Here is a 6,000-nt window from a genome sequence, read left to right on the forward strand (position 1 = left end):
GAGAAAAATGTGTATTCCTTTGCATTTAGATGGAATGTCTTGAAGATATCAGTGTGATTGTTCTCACATAATGTATCATTTAAGACTCGTGTTTCCTTACCTATTTGCTGTTTTGATGATTAGTGTGGTGTTAAAGTGTCCTACTATTATTGTGTTTCTGACAATTTCTCCTTTTATGTGTGTTAGTGTTTGTCTTATTTATTGAAATGCTCTTATGTTGGGTGCATAGATATTTACAGTTGTTATGTCTTACTCTTGGATTGATCCTTTGATCATTATGTAGTATCCTTCCTTATCTCTTGTAATCTTATATTAAGGTCTGTTTTGTCTGATATGAGGATTGCTACTCCAGCTTTCTTTTGATTTCCATTTGCATGGAATATATTTTTCTGTCCTCTTACTTTCAGTCTGTATATAAGTCTTCAGGTCTGAATTTGCTTTCTTATAGACAGCACTAATATATGTGTCTTGTTTTTGTATGCATTCAGCCAGTCTGTCTTTTGGTTGGAGCATTTAATCCATTTACATGTAAAGCAATTATTGATATATATGTTCCTATTGCCATTTTCTTAATTTGGGTTTGCTTTTGAAGATATTTTTTTCTGTTATATTTCCTGACTATAAAAGTGAAAGTAGGCCAGTCGTGTCCAACTCTTTGCGACCCTGTGGACTATACAGTCCATGAAATTCTCCAAGTCAGAATACTGCAATGGTTGGCCTGTCCCTTCTCCAAGTGATCTTCCTAAACCAGGGATCGAACCCAGGTCTCCCATATTGCAGGCGGATTCTTTACCAGCTAAGGCACATCCTTTAACATTTGTTGTAAAGCTGTTTTGGTGGTACTGAATTCTTGTAAGTTTTGCTTCTCTATAAAGCTTTTGACTTCTCCATCAATTTTGAATGAGATCCTTTCCAGGTAAAGTAATCTTAGTTGTGATTTACCCTTTCAGTACTTTAAATATATCCTACCATTCCCTCCTGGACTTCAAAGTTTCTGCTGAAAGATCAGCTGTTAAGCATATGGGGTTTCCCTTGTGTTTTACTTGTTGCTTTCCCCTTACTGCTTTTAGTATTCTTTCTTTGTGTTTAATCTCTGTTAGTTTGATTAGTATGTGTCTTTGTGTATTTCTCCTTGGGTTTATCTTATATAGGACTCTCTGTGCTTCTTGGACTTAATTAACTGTTTCCTTTTCCATGTTGGGGAAATTTTCAACTATAATCTCTTCAAATGTTGGTGTGTTTTATATTGTCCCAGAGGTGTCTGAGACTGTCCTCAGTTCTTTTCATTCTTTTTACTTTATTCATCCCTGCAGCAGTTATTTCTACCATTTTATCTTCCAGCTCATTGATCCATTCTTCTGCTTCAGATCTTCTAGAGTATGTTTAATTTCAATAATTGTGTTTTTTGTCTCTGTATGTTTATTCTTTAATTCTTCTAGGTGTTTGTTAATTGATTCTTGCATTTTCTCCATTCTGTTTTCAAGGATTTTGATCATCTTTTCTATCATTATCTGAATTCTTTTTCAGGTATTTGCCTGTTTCCTCTTTGTTTATTTGGACTGCTGTGTTTCTAGTTTATTCTTTCTTTTGTGCAGTATTTCTCTGCCTTTTCATTATTTTTTTTTTAACTTATTGGGTTTGCTGTCTTCTCTTCCCAGCCATTGGGGTTGAATTCTTTCTTCTTTTTTGTTTCTGCCCTTTTTTGTTTCTGTTTGGTCTAGTGGTTTGTGTAAGCTTTGTGTAGGGTGAGATTTGTGCTTGCGTCCTGGTGGAGGGAGGTGAGGTTATTTTTTTGTTTGTTTGTTTGTTTTGTTTTTTGTTTGTTTTTCCTCTGATGGGCAAGGCTGAGTGAGGTGGTAATCCTGTCTGCTGCTGATTGGGTTTGTATTTTTGTCTTGTTTGGATGATGCATCCTGCACAGGGTGCTACTGGCAGTTGGGTGATGCCAGGTCTTGTATACGAGTGGTTGCCTTTGTGGTAGTTCTATTTGATACTCCCTAGGGTTAGGAGTTCTCTGTAGTCTGGGGTCTTGGGGTCAGAGCTCCCACTCAAAAGGTTCAGGGCTTGATCTCTGGCCAACATCAGAGATTCCACAGGTGGTTTGTTATTGCATTAAGTGGGATTGAAACAAATGCCCCAAAATGAGAAATTGAAAACAACAGACTGGTTCCAAATAGGAAAAGGAGGACGTGAAGGCTGTATATTGTCACCCTGCTTATTTAACTTATATGCAGAGTACATCATGAGAAAGGCTGGACTGGATGAAGCACAAGCTGGGATCACGATTGCCAGAAGAAATATCAATAACCTCAGATATGCAGATGACACCACCCATATGGCAGAAAGCAAAGAACTAAAGAGACTCTTGATGACAGTGAAGGAGGAGAGTGAAAAATTGACTTAAAGCTCAACATTCAGAAAACTAAGATTATGGCATTCAGTCCCATCACTTCATGGCAAATAGATGGGGAAGGAGTGATAGACTTTATATTTTTGGGCTCCAAAATCACTATAGATGGTGACTGCAGCCATGAAATTAAAAAAAATGCTTACTCCTTGGAAGGAAAGTTATGAACAACCTAGGCAGCATATTAAAAAGCAGATAGATTACTTTGCCAACAAAGGTCCGTCTAGAGAAGGTTATCGTTTTTCCAGTAGTCATGCATGGATGTGAGAGTTGGACTATAAAGAAAGTTGAGCGCTGAAGAATTGATGCTTTTGAACTGTGGTGTTGGAGAAGACTCTTGAGAGTCCCTTGGACTGCAAGGAGGTCCAGCCAGTCCGTCCTGAAGGAGATCAGTCTTGGGTGTTCATTGGAAGGACTGATTTTGAAGCTGAAACTTCAATACTTTGGCCACCTGATGCGAAGAACTGACTCATTTGAAAAGACCCTGATGCTAGGAGGGATTGAGGGCAGGAGGAGAAGGGGACGACAGAGGATGAGATGGTTTGATGGCATCACCAACTCGATGGACATGAGTTTGGGTAAACTGCGGGAGTTGATGATGGACAGTGAGGCCTGGCATGCTGCGGTTCATGGAATCGCAAAGAGTCGGACACGACTGAGCAACTGAACTGAACTGAAAGACAAAACCCAGATGAATGGCAATTACAAAATCAGTCAAATAATAATTAAAGTAACATAATATACACATATACATATATACCCATAAGCAAAATCAAAACAGTCCAACAAATATAAAGTACAATAGATTGAACTCAGTGAGCAAAGGAAGCCATAAATGATATCCACTGGTTAAGAACAAAAGTAACTAAAGTACAAACTGGAAAACAGAACTAAAAGCAAGTTGGCAACTAAGGAATTAAGCAATGAAAACAAAGCTAACAAATATGGTGAGAAAAATAAAGGAAAGAAAGAATAGAAATGCAAAGTTAGATATAGGTATATAAAAAAAGATCTATATATATTAAAGATTAACTGCAAGGGGGAAAGAATAGTAAGAAAAATAACAAAGGAATAAATGTAGAAAAAATAATAAGTTTAAATAATTTAAAATTAAAAAAAAGATAAAAATAAAGGAAAATTCCACAGAATTACAAAAGTCCAATGTAGGGCAGAGGTTTATAACAGCAATGAAAAGTGTGATTAAAAAAATATGGAAAGTTTAATTCGATTTCATAGTGCTAGTAAAATTGACAGCTACAGCAGAGTTGGGGGGAAAAGGAAAGAACAAAGAAAAGAAAAAAAAAAAGTCCATAAGAAACTACAGAACAAGTCAAAATACAAGAATAGTGAATGTTTTTCTTGAGTCTCTGCTGTCAGCGTCCTTTCCCCCACAGTCTTTCTTGCCTCCCTAAGATGCCCTCCAACACTGCACTGGTCTCTGGACCTTCTTGGAGGCTGCTCACTCTAATCTGGTCCTACTCCTGTGTATTCTCACCTCCAGTGTCCACAGCTACCATAACTAGTCTGCTTTCTTTTGCGGGAGCTCTCAATGTCCTTTTATGTATTCCATAGACACAGTGTCTGCCTAGTTGATCATGTGGATTTAATATGCAGCTTATACAGCTGGTGGGAAGGTTTTGGGTCCTCTTCCTTAGCCACACTGCCCCTGGGTTTCCATTGTGGTTTTATCTCCACCTCTGCGTGTGGGTCGTCCACTAGGGCTTTCTCCTGAGGCTGCCCTGGAGGACTTCTGACTGACCCAGTGATGGCTAGGTGTGGAGGTGGTGCATACTCTCGGATGCTGGGGCCATAGCAGCGCCTGGTACTTAGGTTAAGTTGGCGGCTAGGACAGAGGAAGTATAGAGCTCTAGAAGGATATGGCAACCCACTCCAGTATTCTTGCCTGGAGAACCCCACTGACAGGGAAGCCTGTCATAGTCAAGGCTATGGACTAGGCCATAGTCCACAGTGTCTCAAAGAGTTGGATATGACCAAAGCGACCCAGCATACTTAGACACAAGACTTTTTTTGCCTGTGGCAGCTCTGCCCCAGCGAGGGTTGAGCGTGAAGGGGGCACAGCTGCTTGGGTCGCGGGGACCTTGGAAGTGCCAAAGTGCAGGGACACGGACTGCCTCAGCCACAGGAGTTACGGCCCCATCAGGCTTTTTTCCAAGCCTCTGTCAGCTGGTGATCAGAAGACCTCTTTAGCTAGACTTTCTCCATTGTTCTGCCTTTTCATGCGCTGAGAGGACTACTTTTCCTGGGGTCCTTCTCTGCTGTTCGTCACATCAGACACATAAGGAGGCCCCTGGCTGGGGTCCTACTCTGTTGTTTGGTGTGTCAGGCACTTAATGGGGCACCTGGGTGGGGTTGTACTGGATTGTCCTGGCATATCACGCACTTAAACGGCCCGCTGGGTGGGGTTCTACTCATCCAGCATGTCAGGTGCTTGCTGGACCAGCCTCTCTATTGTTCAGCTACCAATGCTGAGGGGGCGGGGAGAGAGACATAAAGTGATGGCTCCACCCCAAGGTGATACTCAGAGGTATCACTTTGCTTCCAGGGCTGCCTGGCTTTCCTCCACAGGCGTTTCCCACCACAGTATCCTCCCTCACGTCCCTTCAGTCTGTCTCTCTCTGCAGTCAACAGTAGCTCTTGCCCTGGGATTGCTCCACAATTCCTGTGCTCTAGCTCCCAGCCACTACACCTTCTAGGGGACCTTCATCCCTGTCTGGGGTATGTATGGCTGCGGCAAGGACTGTCTGATTCTCATTCCGTTTAGGCTGCCACAGAGCAGCTGCTTCACTCTCAGCCTCAAATGTTTCTCCTCTGACCCAGCCAATTGCTCTGATGTGGGGATCGGACCCCTGCTTCAGTTCCCCCACCTGCTGAGCGCAGGTCCAGTCCTACTAACACTCCCCTTAGTTCCTTCATCTTACCGACTTTTGCATGGTTCTATATATTCTTTTCCAGTGGTCGGATACTCCTGCCCACTCTCAGCTGGTGTTCTGCAAGCACTTCTCTGTTTCTGAAGATGTATTCTGATATATCCAGGGAGAGAGATGTACTCCATGTCCACCTACTCCTTCGCCATCTTGTTCCTGCTCGGAGTCTTTCCATTTTTAAATGGTGTTTATTTCATTAATGTAATATAGGACCTGGACCTTCGTTTTCAAAAACTGCATCAACATCTTCTCCCAAAGGAAGGTGAAATAATGTGACAGAGAGGAAAAAAAGAGCCATCTCTCTTCCTTTTATCCCCTGAGATCCTTGCTAGGGTCACATGGGAGGCATGTCCTATAAATAAATGAGAAGATAGTTTAATGCAGCAATTTTCTAGAATGTTGTTAAGTATTGTCGTAGTGTCTCTAATTAATGTAAATCTATTAAACCTGATCTGTAAAATTATAGTATTTTTAATCTTAAAAAGGGTATGTCAAATTTTAAGAGTAGAGTAGAAAAAAGTGTTTGCCCTAATTTTTTATAATATATCTAAATCCTCAAATTGCTGGTGATTTTTTTCCTAGTACTTTGTGTTTGAATCTAGACCTAATTTTGAGTTGTTTCTTATTTTGTTACTCTGATTTATCTCT

At 41.0% G+C, this 6,000-nt stretch overlaps 1 long non-coding RNA gene across 1 annotated transcript in view; it reads left to right on the top strand.

Moving 5' to 3' along the window:
• The window catches only part of LOC122707927, a 62,697-nt gene extending 57,186 nt beyond the window's left edge, over positions 1 to 5,511 (top strand). The window contains exon 4 of the long non-coding RNA XR_006344960.1: positions 5,381 to 5,511. This is a non-coding gene — a long non-coding RNA (uncharacterized LOC122707927). The remainder of the gene's footprint in view (positions 1 to 5,380) is intronic.
• Positions 5,512 to 6,000: the final 489 nt, after the last annotated feature.

The sequence above is a fragment of the Cervus elaphus genome, chromosome 14 (genome assembly GCF_910594005.1).
Source record: "Cervus elaphus chromosome 14, mCerEla1.1, whole genome shotgun sequence".
NCBI classification, from domain to species: domain Eukaryota; kingdom Metazoa; phylum Chordata; class Mammalia; order Artiodactyla; family Cervidae; genus Cervus; species Cervus elaphus.